The sequence below is a fragment of the Canis lupus genome, chromosome 15 (assembly GCF_011100685.1).
Source record: "Canis lupus familiaris isolate Mischka breed German Shepherd chromosome 15, alternate assembly UU_Cfam_GSD_1.0, whole genome shotgun sequence".
Classification (NCBI taxonomy): domain Eukaryota; kingdom Metazoa; phylum Chordata; class Mammalia; order Carnivora; family Canidae; genus Canis; species Canis lupus.
This window is the reverse complement of record NC_049236.1, coordinates 41468411-41490048: the sequence shown is the minus strand read 5'-3', so window position 1 is coordinate 41490048 and position 21638 is coordinate 41468411. Positions and strand designations below refer to the sequence as shown.

At 37.9% G+C, this 21638-nt stretch overlaps 1 long non-coding RNA gene across 14 annotated transcripts in view; it reads right to left on the bottom strand.

The window, feature by feature from the left end:
* The window catches only part of LOC111090065, a 118878-nt gene that overhangs the window by 21833 nt on the left and 75407 nt on the right, over positions 1-21638 (bottom strand). For 9 of the 14 annotated variants that reach the window (XR_005370704.1, XR_005370703.1, XR_005370709.1 and 6 more), the window contains 2 exons: positions 9054-9243; positions 1956-2062 (listed from right to left, as the gene is read on the bottom strand). The exons of 3 other annotated variants lie outside the window; for them this stretch is intronic. This is a non-coding gene — a long non-coding RNA (uncharacterized LOC111090065). The remainder of the gene's footprint in view (positions 1-1955; positions 2063-9053; positions 9244-21638) is intronic. 2 more of the 14 variants (XR_005370702.1, XR_005370712.1) reach the window with 1 other exon arrangement.

The following is a 21638-nucleotide window of genomic DNA, read 5'->3' as shown; positions in this document are numbered from 1 at the left end:
TTGTTCTTCAGCTGTCCTTGACATGGTATTTAAAGGAAAAAATATATATAATTTTAAAAGGGGAACAAAAAAGTTCAAACATTACTGCCCAATTGAAATGTGAGTTAAAATGGAAATAGTTTCTCCTGCTTAATCCCTGCTGAATCACCTGTCGCCTTCAGAATTACTTTTCACAACCCTTATAATCTACCCTTTTTTTTTTTAACTACCCAGGCCTACTGCATCCTAAAAGTAAACATTATCCATTTCCTTTTGCCCAAAATGCACTGATGTAAAAGTAGGGGAAAAAAAAAACCTCAAAGTTCCAAGTCACCCACCCACTGGCCCCATTTACCTACTGAGAGCAAAGTCACTTCTGTTAATCCCTTAATCTGATTGTTTGGATATTTATCTTGTACCTGCTGCTAAATACACTGCAGGAGGGACTCTGAAACCTCGAACTGTCTACTCACATCTCTTATCTGTATCTGTGTATCATTAGAATGTCTATTCAAAATATTAAAAACTTTCAAACACCATGCAGCTTGTATTCAGTTTACATAAAGGCCCCAAATATCATGTCAGATCTTTTGTTACTAAGGGAGTTAATGAACTATGAGAACTGGGATTATATCATGTGTTTTGCTTCATACGGTTTTATCACACTTACAAGCCAAGTGTGATAAATACACATACAGACACTGAATTTTTTTTCCCTGCTACTTTGAAACCAGGAAATAATGATTGGTCATTCATTTTATCTGTCTTAGTTCAAGAGCATATTTTTTATTAAATTAACTCTGATTGTATTTGAAATCATTATTCATTTATGGCAGAGGAATATCAATCCTAATGACTTCTAAAACTGTAACTAACTGAATCATTATCTTACATTTACTGTTAAGTAAGCATATTTGGAAAAATGTATGGCTAGAGCGTCATAATAAAATGATATATCTTTCTTTAGTAATTACATTAAAATTAATCACATTTGATTAATTAGTTCTTTTGGACAATGTTGGTGTGTCATTCCTTAAGAATTCTGTTGTTCTGTAGCATTTCTATCAATTAAGGTCACTGCAACAAATAAACAAGAAAACTTACCCAGAAAAAAAGTAAAACTAATCATACAACAGAATGGAGATATCTTACAGAATTTACAGATTATATATATATTTTTAATTTTTTTATTGGAGTTCAATTTGCCAACATTTAGCATAACACACAGTGCTCATCCTGCCAAATGCCCCCCTCAGTGCCCATCACCCAGTCATCCCAACCCCCTGCCCACCTCCCCTTCTACTACCCCTTGTTCATTTCCCAGAGTTAGGTGTCGTGTTTTGTCACCCTCACTGAAATTTTCACTCATTTTCTCTCCGTTTATTCCCTTTTGCTAATTTTTATATTCCCCAAATGAATGAGACCATATAATGTTTGTCCTTTTCCAATTGACTTATTTCACTCAGCATAATACCCTCCAGTTCCATCCATGTCGAAGCAAATGGTGGGTATTTGTCGTTTCTAAATGCTGGGACACCTGCACCCCGATGTTTATAGCAGCAATGTCCACAATAGCCAAACTGAAAGGAGCCTCGGTGTCCATCAAAAGATGAATGGATAAACAAGATGTGGTTTATGTATACAATGGAATATTACTCATCCATTACAGATTATATTTAAAAATAAATGTTTCAAAGAACTTGTACAAACTGTGTAAGAGATGTATGAATTGTACGATATATGCATTAACAATAAAGCAGATTTAATTAACTGACCCCACTCACTGTACCCAGCAGTGAGTTATAATCCATGACACAAAGGGACTGGGAAAAGATTTTCCATTATATAAGGCACATGATATGCAAGTAACATTCACTATTTTCCCATATGGTAAGATTTCATAAGAATGTGGTCTCTCAGCACTGAGTTTTTATTTTAATAAATCTTTCTAATTCTTTACTGAATGTCAAACTCACAGCAGCATTTGTAGAAGCACAAAAGTGGAAAGATTAGTAATTTCCCTCTTGTTTGAAAGCATCTCATTCTACTTCCCTTTTCTTTCATGAGCTGTTTGGAAAGTTACCTAAATGTAAAAAAAAAAAAAAAAAAAAAAAAATGCTCAGGAGTCTTGTACTTGATTTTAAGGAACTGCTGGCAACCTCAGTGTATTATTTATTTTCCCACATGCAGCTCACCGTTGCTCCTGTCACTCTTGCAGCTTCTGTAGTTCTCCTTAACCTTCTTCTCCGGGCCTCCTTGTCCTATTTGTGCTCAGCATCTTGTGTCCTATGGCCATTAGCTTCTAACTGTGCTGTTTCTCTCCCTCGATGACACTTACCCCTTCATTCATACTAGGCTAGTCTGAGCACAGCCTCTCTCTGTACTTTTGGGGATGATGAAGTGGGAGGCAATTAAACATGTGGCAGACACTGGCTGCCAATGGCAAATATCACTGTCACTAAAATCCATTAAGGAATTTCCGGCTCCTCATGGGCCTCTTGTCATTTTAAAGACTTCTTTATCTCCTCAGCAAACTCTCCTGAGAATTACCTCCTACTCAATCCTTCCTCTCCTCCCTTAGAAAGAACTTGCTAAGAGGGCACCTAGGTGGCTCAGTCAAGTAAGTATCTGACTCTTGGTTTTAGGTTGGGTCATGATCTCAGGGTCGTGAGACCAGGCGCTGTGTGGGGCTCCATGCTGGGCATTGAGCCTGCTTGGGATTCTCTCCCTCTCTCTCCCTCTGCTGCTCCCCCACCACCATACACTTTTTAAAAAATAAGCCTTGCAAGGAAATTCTATTTCATTCTCAGGCAGAGCAATCTTACCCAACCCAGCTTCACCCAGGGTGGGAGTTGGTGCAGGGCCTGCTCATTTTTTATTACTGAATAGACCCCAAAGGTAAATTTTTCCTAAACAAAAGAGCAATTCTTCCTTAAGAGGAATTCTGTCTTCCTTTACAATCGTCTGAGTCCAATTGTAGCCTCTTTCTAAAAATGTCATTTTTTTCCTTCCTACAAGATCTACATGAGTGATAATTACTACCACCCCAACAATAATGATTAATATTGTTGACTAATAACATTCATGTTTGGGGTTCCTGAGTGGCTCAGTCTGTTAAGTGTGCCACTCTTGATTTTGGCTCAAGTCACAATCAAGTCATGATCTCAGGGTTGTGAGATGCCCAGCACAGAGCCTGCTTAAGATTCTCACTCCTGGACAGCCTGGGTGGCTCAGCAGTTTAGTGCTGCCTTCAGCCCAGGGCATGATCCTGAAGACCCGAGATTAAGTCCCATGTCGGGCTCCCTGCATGGAGCCTGCTTCTCCCTCTGCCTGTGTCTCTGAGGCCAATCTCTCTCTCTCTCTCTCTCTCTCTCTCTGTGTGTCTCTCATGAATAAATAAATAAAATCTTTAAAAAAACAAAAAGATTCTTACTCCTTCTCCCTCTGCCCCCTTCTCCCCAGATATAGACAAATAAAATAAAAATAATGTTCACATTTGTTGAGCAACTACTATGGGTCAGTCACTATGCCAAGAGCTTTATACCCCTTATCTCTTTAGCCTTTACAAAGATTCTATCATGCAGGCACTATTATGAACCCTATTTTACAGGTGAGGAACTGGAGACTCAAAGACATTATGTAACTTACTAAAGGTCACAGACAGGCTTGAATCTGGGCCTGAGGACATCAAAACCTGTGTTTTTACTACTTTGCTGTTCATGCCCCAAACCAGATACAAGAACAGTTCCATATGGTGAGAGATACATTTTGTTAAAAATAATTTTTATGTGCTCCAGACAGAAATCTACCTAATTGTACCATTGAGTGATAAACTATTTATGAATATTATATTATCAAGATAAGTAAGCATTTTTGCTCAATAACCAACATATCTCACTGGGCTTTCATCCCTCCCTGCTGCCATTTCTCTGCTCATTCACACAATGTCAGTTCCTGAGAGTCCTTCACGTGGTGTATGGAACACCTGGTGGTAAACCAATCTCAGGATTCCTCAGTGAGGAGGTACGACTTGGGTCCTTACACAGTTCAGAAATAAACCATTCCCACATAGTAAAACTAGAAGCTGCTGATGAAGAACCTCAGCAAGAGCTTTGTCAATAATACACCTGCTGTTCTCTTGACAGTTTGTGAAAGCTAGTGTGGCCTCAAGGGACATCATTAGATCAGGGCTTCCACAACAGCAACAGAAAAATGTGGATTCAGGGAGTGAATTTCATGAGACCCATTTCTTATATCAGTGCCCTTCAAAAGAACTGTAGTTGGCCCAGTCTAGGGAGTTGCAACGGGTATAATGCTAGCCCTACATGGCATTTTGGAAATGTATAGGGACATTCGGGGTTGTCACTCATGATGATTGAGGATGGCATTATTGGCATCTAATTGGCAGTGGTTAGGGCTCCAGACATTTCATGTAGGTGACAGAAGTATTTGTAATCACCTAAGCTTATAAACTCAAAGTATTTTTCCATGATTTTAATATACACTGAATTTTCATGCATGCAATTACCATGTAAACTGAGAGAAAGGTGGTACTTTATTTCATTTGGAACCTTACCAAATGTCGTCCACTATTTTAGAAAAAAACAGCATTGATGACCATGCTAATTGTGCTAATTAAATCTCTCCATTCTCTGAGTGGATCAGTCAACTTGCAGCCATCAAGTTCAGGACTCTCTGTACCCATAAACATCTGACCGCTTCATTATGTGTGCTAATAGAGTTGTGCCTGAGCATTTGACTTTGTAATGCATGTTATCTTATGACAAACTGTTTTCATTTTAGTTCTCCTTCATATTGTGGTTGAAATTGTATATGCCAGCATCATCTATAAATTTTTCTTTGGGACACCAAAGGGAGTATCATGAAATATTTGTTACATGAAAGGGAGCTTTGGGTTTGAAAGAACTGAACCACTGGGCTTTCCATACCAACCACGAGCCTCCCTGGGTCATAATGGCAGGTAGATGGCAGAGCCTTTGCCCTCTTCTCAGTGAAGCACAAGTGTGAAGCTGAGCTGAAAGCTGGTGTCTTCCTCACCTGTTTATGGATGGAGATTAGATCTCTTTGGGATCCCATAAAAGATAATGGTTATGGCTAATATAACATCTGGTTTGTAAAGGTTCTTTCCTTCACCCGGTGATGGGATGAGATGATTTTGAAAAGAATAAAGCAATCAGTAAAAACAGGAACAGATGTAAATTGGATCTGAGACAATTACAGCAGTGCATCAGAAGTAAAATTCGACCTTGGATTTCAAGCAAGGTACAAAATGTGGCCTAGAAAGGAGGTTTCTCTCTCTCTCTCTCTGTCCCTCTCTCTCTCTCTGTCTCTCTCTCAAAGGTTTTATTTATTTATTTGAGAGAGAGAGACACAGAGAGTAGGAGGAAGGGCAGACAGCAAGTGAGAGAATCTCAAGCAGAGATTGCTCCTGCTGAGCATGGAGCCTGAGGCAGGGCTTGACCTCATGACCCTGAGATCATGACCTGAACTGAAACCAAGAGTCAGATACTTAACCAGCTGAGCCATCTGGCACCCCAGGAGGTGAATGGCTATTACCAGGGAAGTCAAAACTGCTCCTGCTTAGCCTCTAACCTCCTCCAAATAAAAGCAGTAGTAACAGCCTCTCTCCAAATGGAAATTGGGGCCTGGGGGGCAGAGGCAGGGAGATCATAATCTTTTCATGACCATGTCTATACAAGTGCTATGGCTGAGCATCGCATTTTGCTCCACAAATATGGAACTGTCCTTCCCAACCCCAAATATCTAGGAGAGGGAAAGAGAGAGTGAGTGTATGAGGAGAAACTGATTATTCCTCTAAAGAAGCAAGGAGACACAATGACAGGCAGAAATGATACCCAAGGCTTCGCTCTGCCACCTTATTTGGTCCAGAACTTCTAATTCAGCCACCCATATAGAACCTAAAATATTCAAAGGCAGGGTTACCCCAAGACCAGAATTCTTTCCTATTCCTTTTGCCTCTCTCTGCTTTAAAGGTCATTTGGAAATGGAAATATGCCCACCCCCCTCCTGTAGCCAAACAAATTCTCTTACACTGTTAATACTGAAAAGTTTCTTCTAGTATCTCTAGGCCTCACTGCCATGGTAAGAGATACACTGAAATGATTTAATACATATTTAGGCTACGATAAATGGTTGTTTATCTGTTTGTGCAGATATCCTTCCCCCAACATTCCCTTCATTGGCTTCAATTTACCATTGCCCAGTCCCCATGTTCTCTGGTTTCTGAGTAGGTTTGCCTAATAAGAGGCACTAATGAAAGAAGCAGGGCAGGTGGAGGGAAGAAGCCAGGGTGTTTCACCCCATTTTCTCTCTCTGTGTTAAATAGCTTCTATGGCAGCAATGGCAGTTCCTCCTTCCATGACCCCTACCCCCACCCCGATAAGCACCCTATCCCTGGGGGGATCTAGACCCATCCAGGTAGATTTTCTCAGATGGGAGCACCACCTCCTCTCTGGGTCTTCCTAGTCTGAGGGATGGGAGTGACTTCCTGATATTGATCTCTGGGTTGACCCCCCTTTCTTATTTGGCTGCTCATCCTTCCATTATCCATTTTAAATACTGTTTGCAATACCTAAAGTGGTTTCTGCTCCCCTCACTAGACTCAAACTAACACCCACAGGAATCACCTATAGGTGAGAAGCACAAGCACTGAAATCAGGCAGATGTGGGTTGTGTTGTGGTTCTGACACTTCTGTGAGATGCTTTGGACAAGTTAAAACAACTTCTGTGAGGCTCAGTTTCCTCTTTTGTAAAGTGACAATAATAATAATGCCATCTACCTCATATTATTTGAGGATTGAACATTATAATGCAAGTCCCTAAACTTCTAGATTTCTTAAAATAGTGAAATTTCCAAAAAATAAAAGTATAATTGATATAAGGTGGAAAAATATATTTGACTAAAATAAGGACATGTAAAAAAAAATCGATCCTTAAGTCATTATAAGAGAATTCATTTAAATAACAAGGATATAATCTCAGAATAAAGAGAAGTTTCTTGAGTTTAATACATTATCCTTTATGAAAATTTATCACTTTGTATTAATTTGTTCTTTTCATCTTTTCAGTTTCTTTATGGCTAGATTAAAACACAGGCATGGTCCTGACTGGTGTGCTCATCAGCTCTTGTGTGGTGTGGTTCCTAACATTTGTACAATTACCTTTAGTATCACCACTTCCATTGTTATTATTAGTTATGACAGAATTAATTAAAGATCTAAGATATCCATAAATAATAGTGAAAGGGAATAAAGGAGAAAGGAGGAAAAATAAGTGGGAAATACCAGAAAGGGAGACAGAACATGGAAGACTCCTAACTCTGGGAAACGAACTAGGGGTGGTGGAAGGGAAGGTTGGCGGGGGGTGGGGGTGACTGGGTGGTGGGCACTGAGGTGGGCACTTGACGGGGTGAGCACTGAGTGTTATTCTGTATGTTGGCAAATTGAACACCAATAAAAAATAAATTTACTATTAAAAAAGAAAAGATCTAAGATATCCAAGGTAGGACCTCTCCATTGGCTTGTCACATTCTTTTATTTTTATATATTTATTTGTTTGTTTGTTTGTTTGTTTTGAGAGAGAGAGAGAAAGCATGTGAACAGAGGGAGGGGCAGAGGAAGAGGGAGAGAGACTCTCACACAGACTCCACACTGAGTGCAGAGCGTTGGGAGCGGGGGTGCTTAATCTCATGACCCCAAGATCATGACCTGAACTGGAACCAAGAGTTCAATGCTTTAACAGACTGGGCCACCCAGGTGCCCCTTGTCACACTCTTTTCTTTTCTTTTCTTTTTTTTTCTTTTCTTTTCTTTTCTTTTCTTTTCTTTTCTTTTTCTTTCTTTTCTTTTCTTGTCAAAATATATTTAATTTTGTTTTGTTTTTATTATAAATTTATTTTTTACTGGTGTTCAATTTGCCAACATATAGAATAACACCCAGTGCTCATCCCATCAAGTGCCCCCCTCAGTGCCCATCACCCAGTCACCCCACCCCCCGCCCACCTCCCCTTCCACTACCCCTAGTTCATTTCTCAGAGTTAGGAGTCTTTCATGTTCTGTCTCCCTTTCTGATATTTCCCACTCATTTTTTCTCCTTTCCCCTTTATTTCCTTTCACTATTTTTTATATTCCCCAAATGAATGAGACCATATAATGTTTGTCCTTCTCCGATTGACTTATTTTACTCAGCATAATACCCTAACACTCTTTTCTATGTACATTCTGGTTCATAGCTTTGTTTTTTCTGACATTGACCAAGTGATCACCTTTTTCCCTAATTTGATCTGATTTAGCAAAATCAGGTGAAAAGCATTGTTTGCATGTAAAACTCCTTGTACCACAAAGGCAAATGTAAAATCTCAAACCTAGCATTTTCTTACTGTGTCACTAATCCTTTTTTTTTTATTCACCCCAACCCAGCCCAGCCATCAGAGCTACAAACTTTCCCTATGATTTTTTCTTTCCCTATGATTTTTAACTACATATATGATATTTTCAGGCTGTCTGCATATAGTACAAAAATAATTACTCTTGTCACTATAATCAGTTCAAGAAAACAATGTACATAAGTCCCCTTTGTGTCGTAATGTGCAACCTAAACTCCACGAATTTTTCAGCCACTTTTCCTGGATTCATCAGCATATAACTTCAGTTATTCTTTTACTTCATTATATTTGTTCCACACTACATTCTTCTAAGTCATCGCTATAGTTCCTAGCAATCTATTAAATGATATTTGATGGTCTGGTCTCTCACTCCTTAGCCTTTCAAATCTTCCATAATGCCAAATAGAAATATCCCTAATGTGGCAAACAGAGTCCCTGAAAGAAAAGTGAACCTATTTTCAAGTCCTTCTTAAGCTGTGAGGATTTACTTTGAATCTTCCAATATGTGTGTAACATTATTCCAAATCCTCTTTGGGGTTGCTCCTGCAGGACCCAGGGATGTATCAGTTAACTGGAAAAGCAATTTGAGAACCTCTAGGTCTGATTTTTGAAAATGCAGTATCTACAGAAACAGACTTCAGATACTATACCAGAAAATCCTGGAAACTTTGTGCCTGTGTAGAACACGCCTCCTTGGGTTTGTCCAAAGGTTGTTTTATGGACATTGTCACTCTTTTAAACATAGCACATTCTATGCTGTATCCATGTATGATCATTTCGCAAGAATTCTGAGTGGAGACTCTTATTTCCCAGTAAGACTCTGCAGCAAGCTAGCAAAGCCTGATAAGATAAGGAAAATCTGTCAGTGAAAGGTTTGCTTAGAGTCTTTTGGGCACATTCATGCTCTCTGGGGTTTATTTGTACAATATTAGTAAGCCAATCCCCAAAGTCAGACTGATAATATTAAAATACTTCCAAGAAGACACTTGTACTGAATAACACAGTCTTGGATCATCACACAGCCTTCTACCTGGGAAGTAAATAAATGTGGGTAAACAGATATGGGTGGCCATAAACAATATAGTTCCATGTGCTTTTGGTCATGACGTTGTCTCTGAAAATATGATCTCTGTCCACAAGCTGAAGGAGGAAGGCAGACAAACTTTCTTGAAGACGCAACCGATAAACCCACTTGAAGACACTCTTGAGTAGTTTTAATGGACTGTACACAATCACTCACACTTCCTCATGGGCCCTCTTGGGACCAATGCTACATAGTTTAGAGACAAGTAGACAAGATTAGGAATGCAGTCTGTGAACCACAGAACACAGTTTTCCTCTCCATGAAACTAACTGGCCCTTCTAGGGATCAAACCCATGACCTTGGGCTCATTAGCACTCTACTCCAACCATGCCCAAAATAAATACAGGTTTGAAGCCAGAGGAGCTTCAAACCACACATAAGAATGTAATCAACAGAGCCACAGGGAAATGCATAAAGTAAACACTTTCTATATAGGCAAAAAGAAAAGAAGATTTGGAAAGAGACGACATTCTCTGAATCCCTTAGTCATCTGAAGGCTTACTGGAAATTTCCACTTGGATATCTTCCATCACTTTGACTTCAACTCATTTTCCTCTCTCAGCCCCCACCCCTGAAAGGAATTTACCATTTGGAACTTCTGTCTTTGGAGCCATCACTCAGTCAACCAAGTTCAGAACTGTGGAATTGTCCTTAGCAACACATTTGACCATCCAATGCATATTTAGTCCAAAGCAAAATCCCCCTGAAACCTATATTCAAACGTCTCCCGTATCTCTCTTCTTGCCTATCTCCAAAGGCATCCATCACCATGGTGCAACACCTATTGCCTTCTGAACAGTTGCAGTAATTCCCTATAGGCTCTCCCCTCTCCAATCCATACAAGTTTCCACTAAAAAGAGAAAAGAGGCCATCGCTGGACACCCTACCTAAAATAGTATACACTGTCCTGACCTTTTGATCCCCTTTCCCTGCCCCATAGCACTTCCTACCAGCTCTATATTATCCATATGCTCTGTATTGGTTTGCTTACTATTGGTTGGCTTCAGTGATATATCTCCAGCACCTATAACAGTCTCTGATACGTAACAGGCCCTCAATAAATATTCATGGAATGCATGCATAAATGAATGAAAACTTGAGTTGGAGCCTGAGGAAAATCTGGTAGGATTTTGTAATAAGCCAAGGATGGTAGGTCAGGGTAATAAAAATATAAACAATAGTGGCAGCAACCATTTTTTAAGGATTTCCATGTGCCAGGCATTGGATGAAGGATTTTAAGTATCTTGTTTCAGTCCTCAAAACAATTCTTTTAGGAATCATGATTATCTATTGACTAAACTGAGCTTAGAAAGGTTAAGTAGCATCAACATATAGAACAGAAAAAACTGCCCAGAATCTACACAAAATTCCTATAAATCAATAAAAGGATAAAAATAACCAAGTAGAAAATTGGACAAAATTGAACAGAGAACTTGCAGGAGTAAACATACAAATGGCTGATGGTCATATTTTTAAAAGTGCTCACTCTCCCATATAGTCAGAAAAATTAAAATCTAAAAAAAAAAAGAAAAAAAAAGAAAAATTAAAATCTAAGCCATAATGAAAAAAATTTTTACTCATCTTATTGGTAAAATTTTTAAGGTTTGGTAATATCAAATATTGACAAGAGTATGGAAAAACAGGTATTCTCATATTCTGCTTGTGGATGTATATTCTAGTTTATTGAAAGGGGAGTGGGCGGTAATTATTAAAATTTAAAATGCCCATATCCTCCATCACTTCAACTTACTACCCTCGAGAAGCCCTTAACAATGTGTGCATAGAGGACACCACAGGGATATCTGATGAAGCATTATTTGTTAAAGCCAAAACCGTAAATAATTTCAATGTCAACAGTGGGGAGAGTAATTAAATAACTGTAAGTGCATTCATGGTAATGAGTATCATGTAATTTTTTTGCTATCATGTAATTTTTTTTGCTATCATGTAATTTTTTTAATAATAAATTTATTTTTTATTGGTGTTCAATTTGCCAACATACAGAATAACACCCAGTGCTCATCTCTGCAAGTGCCCCCCTCAGTGCCCGTTACCCATTCACCCCCACCCCCCACTTTCCTCCCGTTCCACCACCCCTAGTTCGTTTCCCAGAGTTAGGAGTCTTTATGTTCTGTCTCCCTTTCTGATATTTCCTACCCATTTCTTCTCCCTTCCCTTCTATTCATGTAATTTTTAAAAATGGGATGTATCTCTATAAACTATATGAATACATATCCAAAGTAAGATTTAGAATGATATCTATAGTAGCACATAATATATGCAAGAGAACACAGATCAATGCATTTTCTGTGGAGATAGATAGACAGATAGGTGATAAATATCTTAATTTATCCAAGCTGCTATAAGAAAATACCAAAGGCTAGGTGGCTTATAAACAACTGAAATTTATTTCTTATACTCCTTGAAACTGAAGTCTGAGATCAGGGTGCCGCATGATCAGGTTAGGGATCTCTTCTGGACTTTAGACCTCTCATTTTATCCTTACATGACAAAAGGGAGTAAGGAACTCTGTGGAGTCTCTTTTCTAAAAGCCCTAATCCCATCCATGAGGGCTCTACCTTCATAACCTAAGCATCTCCCAAAGCCCCCATCTCCTAATATCAACATACTGACCATTAGGTTTTCAACGTGTGAATTCTGGTCAAACACAAACATTCAGACCATAACAATAGATTAGATGGATAGATTGATTGATTGATGAATGGAAGAAAAGAGGGGGGGAGAGAGGGGGAGGGAAAGGAGGAAGGAAGAAAGCAAGAGCATTTAGAACAAGAAAATAGATTAAAACACCTAAGGAGAGGCACCTGGATGGCTCAGATGGTTGAGCGTCTGCCTTTAGGCTCAGGTCATGATCCCAGAGTCTGGTATTGAGCCCCACATCTTGTTCCCTACTTAACAGGGAGCTTGCTTCTCCCTCTTTCCCTCCCCTTGCTCATGTTTACACTTTTTATCTCTCTGAAATAAATAAAATCTTTAAAAAATAAATAAAAATAAAACACCTAAGGAGAGAGTATGCAGAAGAGTGAATGGTCCAGGACTAAACCCCAAGGAGCTACATTATTCAGAGTTTGGGTAAAGGAAGGGGGTTCTGAGAAGCTGCAGTCACAAAGATAGGAAGAGAAACAGAACATTGAGGTGCAACTGAGCGAGGTCAACAAAATGTTACCAGGAGATAGTCAGTGTTCCACCACTTTGAAAGGTGATAAAAATGATTAATAGGTTATTTTGCAACATAGCAGATATGGGTGGCTTTTCTTGGGTAATTTTGGTGAATAAGAGAGAGAAAACACATTCAAGTGAAAGTAAAGAATTAATGAGAGGTGAGAAAATGAAGAAAAAGGTATAGAGAAATTTCAATCAAGAAAGTGTCAGAGACACAGGGGGATGTGGGCCCAAGAGTTATTTTTAATGGAAGATACTAGAGAAGGTATGTATGTTAACAGAAATGACCCATAAAAAGGTAAAATCAAAGATGAAAGTGAGAGAAAAGGGAAAACTTCAAAAACAAAACCCTTGGAAAGATGAAAAGGGATAAGATCCAGATTCTTGCAGGAAAAAAAAATTTAAAAAAGGTATTTGATAAGAGAGGGGAAACTTCCTTAATGATAACAAGAGGGAAGGAGGAAAAAAGTGCCACTGCAGATAGGCTTATAAACTTGGTAGCAAAAAAATGGGGTGTGCATGTCTGATGATGCCTACATTCTCTGTGAAGTAGTAGGATTCAAGGTTATCATAAAAAGAATGAGGTTTTTCCATCTGTGACAACATGGATGGAACTTGAGGGTTTTATGCTAAAAGAGGTGAGTCAGAAGAATAAGACAAATATCATGGGATCTCACCCATATGGAACGGAATCTAAAACCAAGACCAAACAAACAAAACAAAACTCATAGATACACAGAACCCATTGGTGGTTACCAGCGGGAAAGGGGTTAGAGGTGGACAAAAGGGACAAAAGCAGCCAACTGTAGGGTGATGGGTGATGACTTTTTTTTTTGGGGGGGATCACTTTTTAATGTATACAGATGTTGAATTACAATACTGTATGTCTGAAACACATATAATAAAAAAAAAGTGAGGGCAGCATGAGGTGTGGGAGAGGTTGATGTTTGAGGTGGGAGTAAAAGGTATAGAATACATGTATCATGGTAAGTAGGAGGACAACCTCAGTAGAGAAATGCACTAGCAGAGAATGTCTATTTGAGGCTGAGGATTACAAATCTATACGTCAAGAGGATCATTTGTCTGTGGCTATAGGTTAAATGTACTAGAGAAAATGTACAGCTCTAAGTTTTACTTTCATTCAACTGTCAGCAAACTCGTAGTCAAGCAAAAAGTGTGCATTCTATCAGCCATTTATTTTTTGACATCCAAGAATTATTTGGAGAATATTGTTTGGTGGTGCTTCGTTAAAGCTGTTCTGAAAGCTTCTCCATTAATGAGATTTTTGTTTGTTTGTTTTTGTAAATAACCGAGAAATAGGTATAACTTTAATTCTTCACTTTCCTTGATTCCTGTCACCGCTGGTAGCCATCATGCTCTCCCATTCTGCCTCCTGGGTGCTTCTCCAATGCATTCCATAGTTACTGCTCTCACTCTAACCCTGCACATTCAATAGGGCAAAAGCTAGCTGCACAGAAGGATCCTCAAGCTCCACCCAAACTGGTTCAGAACTTCTAGACCCTAAAACCCCCATTTTTTAAAATTGAAGTACAACTGACATGTTAGTTTCAGACATGCAACACACTAATTCACTCTTTCTATGCACTTTCTATGCATCAACACCGCAGTAAGTCTAGTTACCATCTGTCACTATGCAAAGTTACCAGAAAATTATTTTCTTGTGATGAGGACTTTTAAAACCCTTTCAGCACCTTTCCAATATACAGTACAATACTGTTGACTACAGTCACCCTGCTCTATGTACACAACATCCCTGTGACTTATTTATTTTATAACTGGAAGTTTGTACTCTTGATCCCCTTTACCCATTCTGCCCATCCACTAACCCCCTCCCTCTGGCAACTACCGATCTGTTCTATTTATAAGTTATGTTTTGTTTCTTTATTTTTTTAAGATTCTACAGATAAGTGAAATCATACAGTATTTTCTTTGTCTTACCTATTTCACTTAACATAACACCTTCAAGGTCCATCCATGTTATCACAAATGGCAGGGTTTCATTCTTCCGTGTGACTGAGCAGTATTCTGTTGTATACAACGCATATAGCACCTCTTCTTTATCCAACTTAGGTTGCCCCTGTATCTTGGCTATTCTAAATAATGCTGCAATGAATATAGGAGTGCACATCTATTTTCAAATTAGTGTTCTCATTTTCTTAAGATAAATACCCAGAATGGAATTGCTGGATCATGCGGTTTCATTTGATCCCAAATGCTGGGTCATTTTTAACTTTTTGAGGAAATCCCATGCTGTTTTCCAGAGTGGCTGCCTCAATTTACATTCCTACCAGCAGTGCACAAAGGTTCCCCTCCTTCACATCCTTGCCAATGCTTGTTATTTCTTGTCTTTTTGGTAATAGCCATTCTGACAGGTGTGAGGTGATATCTCATTGTGGTTTTGATTTGCATTTCCCTGATGATGAGTGATATGGAGCATCTTTTCATGTGCCTGTCTAATCAAATCTTCCTCCCATCTCTTAGTTATTGGTTTGTTTGTTTTGTTATTGAATTGTATGGACACTTAAATATTTCAGATATTAATCCCTTACTGCACATGATTTGTAAATACTTTCTTCCATTCAGTAGGTTGCCTTTTCTTTTTGTTGATGGTCTCCTTTACTATGCAAAAGCTTTTTAGTTTGGTTTGGTCTCATATGTTTATTTTTGCTTCTATTGCCTTGCCTTGGGAGTCAAATCCAAAAACTCATCTCTAAGACTGATGTCAAGGAACTTATTTCCTATGTTTTCTTGTAGGAGTTTTATGGTTTCAGGGTTTTGTTTTGTTGTTGTTGTTGTGTGTGTGAGAGGGAGGGAGAGGAGGGGCAGAAGGGGGGGGAGAGAGAGAATCTTAAGCAAGCTCCACACCCAGCACGGAGCCCCATCCAGGGCTTGATCTCACAACCCTGAAATAATGACCTGAGCTGAAATCAGACACTTAACTGACTGAGCCACTCAGGTCCTCCTATGGTTTCAGATCATACACTGAAATCCTTAATCCATTTTGAGTTAATTTTTGTGTGTGATGTAAAGTGATGATATGGTTTCATTCTTTGCATGTGGCTGTCTAGTTTTTCCAGCACTGCTCATTGAAGAGACTGCTCTTTTCCCCCATTGAATATTCATACTTAATCATAAATTAATTGACCATATATGCATAAGCTTATTTCTGGGGTTTCTATTCTGTTCTATCAACATTACATGTCTGTTTTTATGCCAATACCACACTGGTTTGATTACTATAGTTTTGTACTATATTCTAAAATCAAGATGTGTGGTGCTCCAGCTTTGTTCTTTCTAAAGATTGCTTTGGCTTTGGGGATTTTTTGTGGTTCCATACAAATTGTAGATTTGTTGTATTTCTGTGAAAAATGTCATTGGAATTTTGACAAGGATTACATTGAATCTGTAGATTACTTTGGGTAATACGGACATTTTAATAATATTAATTCTTCCAATCCAGGACCTTAGAATATCTTTTCATTTATATGTGTTTCTTCAATTTCTTTTATCAATGTCATAGTTTTCAGTATACAGGTTTTTCACTTCCTGGGTTAAATTTGTTCCTAGGTATTTTATTCTTTTTGTTTTGGTTATAAATGGAATTTTTTCTTTATTTATTTTAATGATAGTTTGTTGTTAGTGTATAAAAACACAACAGATTTTTCTATATTGATTTTGTACCCTACAACATTACTGGATTTGTTTATTAGCTCTAAAAGTTTTTGGTAGAGCCTTTAGAATTTTAAGTTTCAAGTTGACCTTGAACAAAATGAGTTTGAACTGTGTGGATCCAATTGTACGTGGATTTTTTTTTCAATAAATATAGTATAGTACTATAAATACATTTTCTCTTCCCTATAATTTTCTTAATAACATGTTTTCTCTACTTTATTGTAAGAATACAGTATACAATACATATGATGTACAAAATACATGATAATCAATTGTTTATGTTATTGGAAAGGCTTCTGGTCAACAGTAGGCTATTAGTAAAGTTTTGAGGGAGCCAAAAGTTAAACACAGATGCTCGACTCTGCAGAGGGTCAGCATCCCCAACCCCTGTATTGTTGAAGTGTCAATTGTATGTAAAATCATGTCATCTACAGATGGTGACAGTTTTACTTCTTCCTTTTCAATATAAATACCTTTTATTTCTTTCCTCTAATTTTCTAATTGTTCTGGCACTACTTCGAATATTATGTTGAATAAAAGTGATGAGAGAAGGCATATTTAAAATCTTGTTTCTGATCTTAAAGGAAAAGCATTCAGCTTTGCATGAATGTTGAATCTGATGTTAGCTTTGGGCTTGTTATATATTATTACACTGAGATAACATTTCATTGAAAGTTTTTATCATAAATGGATGTTGACTTTTGCCAAATGCCTTTTCTGCATCCACTGAGATGATTATATGGTTTTTATCCTTATTGTATTAATGTGGTGTGTCACAATGATTGATTTGTGAATGTTGAACCATCTTTACATCCCTGGAATAAATCCCACTTGATCATAATGCATGATCCTCTTAATGCATTGAATTTGGTTTGCTAATATTTTGTTAAGTTTGGGTTTTCTCTCATCTATATTCATCAGGGATATTGACCTTTAATTTTCTTTTTGTTATATCTTTGTCTGGTTTTGGTATCAGGTTATTGCTGGCCATATAAAATGAGTTTGGAAGTATTCTCTCATCTTTTTGGAAGACTTTGAGGAGGACAGGTATTAAATCTTCTTTGCATGTTTGGCGAAATTCACCAGTGAATTTGTCTGGGCCTGGACTTTTGTTTGTTGGGAGTTTTTTGACTACTGATTCAATCTCCTAACTAATAATTGGTATTTTTATTTCTCCCTTGACTTCTTCATTGATCCATTGGTTGTCTGGTAACATGTTGTTTAATCACCACATATTTGTGACGTCTTTCTCCCATTTTATTCTTGTAATTCTTTTCAAGTTTCCTACCAGTCAGAAACAATGTGTGATATAATTTCAATCTTCTTAAATTCTTTTTCTTTATCTTTTTTTTAAGATTTTATTTTATTCATGAGAGACACAGTTAAATCTCTAGGAACTTATTTTGTGGCCTAATATATGCTTAATCCTGAAGAATATTCTATGTGCACTTGAGAAGAATATATATTCCTCTGTTTTTATTTTTTTTAAAGATTTTATTTTATTTTATTTTTTATTTATTCATGACAGACACAGAGAGTGAGAGAGAGCAGAGATACAGGCAGAGGGAGAAGCAGGCTCCATGCACAGAGCCCGATGTGGGACTTGATCCCAGGTCCCCAGGATCACACCCTGGGCTGCAGGCAGCACTAAACTGCTGCGCCACCAGGGCTGCCCCTGTTCCTCTGCTTTTAGATGAAATGTTCTATCCTTATTTATTAAGTCCATCTGGTCTAATGTGTCATTTAAGGCTAATGTTGATTTTCTGTCTGGTTAATCTAACCACTGGTGTAAATAAGGTATTAAAGTCCCCTAATATTATTGTATCACTGTCAATTTCTCCCTTTAGGTCTGCTAATATTTGTTTTATATATTTAGGTGCTCCTAAGTTGAGTGCATAAAAATCTATAATTGTTATATCTTCTTACTGGATGGACCTCTCAATCATTCTGTAATGTCCATCTTCATCTTCTCTTACATTCTTTGTTTTAAACTTGACTTTATCTGATATTAGTGTAGCTACCCCAGCTTCCTTTGGTTGCCATTTTCATGAAATATCTTTTCTCCTTCACTTTCACTGTCTGCGTGTCCTTACATCTGAAGTGGTTCTCTTGTAGGCATCACATATATGGATCTTTTTATTTTTTTCCACTCAGTCCCTCTATGTCATTTGGAGAGTTTCATCCATTTATATTTAAAGTAATTACTATAGATATGTACTTATTGCCATTTTGTTCATTGTTTTCTAGTTGTTTTGTAGTTCCTATCTGATTCTTTCTTTTTCTCTTGCTTTATTCCTTTGGGGTTTTTCTGTAATGTTAATGCCTAGATTCCTTTCTTATTATCTTCTGTGTATCTATTATAGGTTTCTGTCCTGTGGTTACCATGAGACATATATATATATATATTCACACACACATACATATATATGTCTATTTTAAGTTGATAAGTTGATAGTACACAATCTAAAACTCTACATTTATGTTTTTGATGTCACATTTTACATCTTATTTTCTACATCATAGTTTATAGTTATTTTTGCTACTTTTGATTTTTAACCTTCAGACTAGCTTTACAATTGATTGATTCATTTCCTTTACTATATAACTTCTTGTAAGGTCAGTTTAGTAGGTAATGAACTCCCTTAGCTTTTGCTCCTCTTCTTCAATTCTGAATGATCACTTTTCCAGGTAGAGTATTCTTAGTTGAAAGTTTTTTATTTCCAGCACTTTGAATATATATCATGCCACTCCTTTCTGGCCTGCAAAGTTTCTAATAATAAATCTGCTGACAGAGTTATGGGAATTCCCTTATACATAACAAGTTGTTTTTCTCTTGCTTCTTTTTATATAATTATTGTATTCCTCAGCTCTTAACTTTTGCTTGGTACTTTCTTATACTTTCTTTGTTGACATTCTCACTGTGTTCACCCATTCTCTAAAGTTCAGTGAGTATATTTATGACCATTTAAACTTTTTACCAGATAAATTACTTATCCATATTATATTAAGGTTTCTTTTCCCTGGAATTTTATTTTATTCTTACGTGTGAAACATATTCCTCTCTTCTCTCATTTTGCTTGACTCTCTGTGTTTGTTTTTACGAAGTAGGTGAAATATCTCTTCCAGTCTTGAAGGAGTGGCCTTGTAGAAAGATGAACCTTATAGTTTAACGTTTCTCTAGCTCTCAGTTGTCTCTTGAACTTTTGTGATTGTCTAAGCAGCCTGATTTATTCTTAATAGAACCCTATTGTTGAGGGTACATCAAGTGTTCCAGAAGGCAAGATCTCAATTAGCACCCAATTTCAGGCTGATTGGAAGCTAGAACCTCAAGAAGCAACTTTTAAGATATGTAAATATATACAGTTTTGTGGGGTTTCAATTGTAAAGCCTGATGACCTTCAAACCATGTCACATGGAGATGTCCCCTTGGCAACAGTTGCAAAAATCAGGGCTCAGACAAGTGTATGAATTCCTTTCTGGGGATTATGGTGAGCTGTAATGAGGCCAAGAGAGAGCACAAAAATGGCCTACTCTGTCCTGTGTTCCTTAAGAACCTCTAGATGTGTGGCAAGCCTAGAGCCTGCCCCTCAGATTGAAGCTCCAGGACAAGGAGGTAGGCCTTTTTTCATAGGAAGACTGGGGTATGTTTTGGTCTGTTGTCTGCTGCCCTGGAGTGTTAGCCAACCAGCAACCATCTCCCTGATTATTTCAGATCCATAGGCCCTGACCACCAGACGTAAATGCTCAAGAGGCATCCTGCTGTGTGAGCTGCATGTGTGGCTTTGTCAGAGTTATAGGAGCAGCATAGAGGTGGGCCCCCTGTTAGCAGGTTAGAGGGAGAATGAAAAAATGGCACCTGCCTCAGTCCCTAGAGAGTTCTAACAAACTCTCACTCTTCTAATAGTTGTTTTAAGATTAGTAAATTAATCTCCCTGTCACATGGTTTAGGTGCTTTTCAAACTGCTGGTTTTCAGTGAGTCCCAAGCTGAAAGAGTTTGCATATGAACCCTTTGAAAGTGGAATCTTTATTCCTTACAGCCCTCTGGTCCTCCAGGGCCTAAGCCATATTGGTTTTTCTGAGCCAGATGTTTTGAAGACTTGTCTCTCTGGGGCAGATTCCAAGGGCTGGGGTGCCTGATGTGGAGCACAAGCCCTTAGTTCCTCAGGGATAAGCTCTATATTTGTGAGATCCCTCACAATTGTGGGTCATCATGCCAGAGGTGGAGTTTTTGGCAAAACGGTATCTCTGCCTCTTCTACTTATCTCAATATGGCCTTTTTATCCTTTATTGTGGAGATGCTGTTCAGCAAGTGTTCAGGTCTTTTCAGAGGGAATCATTATATAGGGAGTTTTTTTCTGGCTGTGGGAGAAGAGTTCAGGATCTTTCTACACCACCATTTTCAGGATAAGATCCTAAAATCTCCATTTTTAAGAAACTCTTCAAGTGATACTTTTTCCATCATCATCTGTCCACATTTGGAACACACTCTACCACATGCAGGGTATATTTTTGTCTTTCTTGACTCTGGAAAGAAGTACATGTACATACACACACACACATACCACTGCTCCACCTAACAGAAACAAATCTGTGAAAGTGAAGGAGGACTTCCATGTCTGAACCAATTAATCATCCTCAGAGATAACTGCTTGAGTCTAAAGTACACAAGACCATTTCATGTGTAAGAATTGTTTGTGGAATGAATAAATGAATGTATAACAGTTGAGTCCAAGGAGGAGGCAAGGAGATGCTGCATTCAGTAGTAGTCTATAAGACTGGACAAGAACTTTGTACATCCTGTGTTGAAGAGCTGCCAGAGAGAAGAAATGCTTAAGGCCAAGGAAAAGTAGCATAAAAGGAAAACTTAAAGAGGAGTATGAAGCTTGGAAGGAACCACATATGAAATAAAATGTCATTTATTCTTTTCTAATCACAATTCAGTTTAATGAGGAGATTTGGCAGGGAGTGGGCCCTGGTTGGAATAAAGATGCTCTATTAACCAAAGAAGTCAGTGGAGATTACGTAGCCAAATAAACTGTAACGGTCTTCCCTAATTTACCAGCTGTTTCCTTTCTGTTGAATGGAAATAGAAAAATTAAACCTCCTAAACTCAATATAAAAATAATTCCTTCAGACTCTAGAGAGCATGATCAGGTTCTTACAAGAGAAACTATTTAGCAGTGACTTAATAATGCATCTTCAGAATACAAATTCAAGGGACCAGACATGGAATGTTCATCAGCCTTTCTAATGACATTCACAGAGTTATTTTTA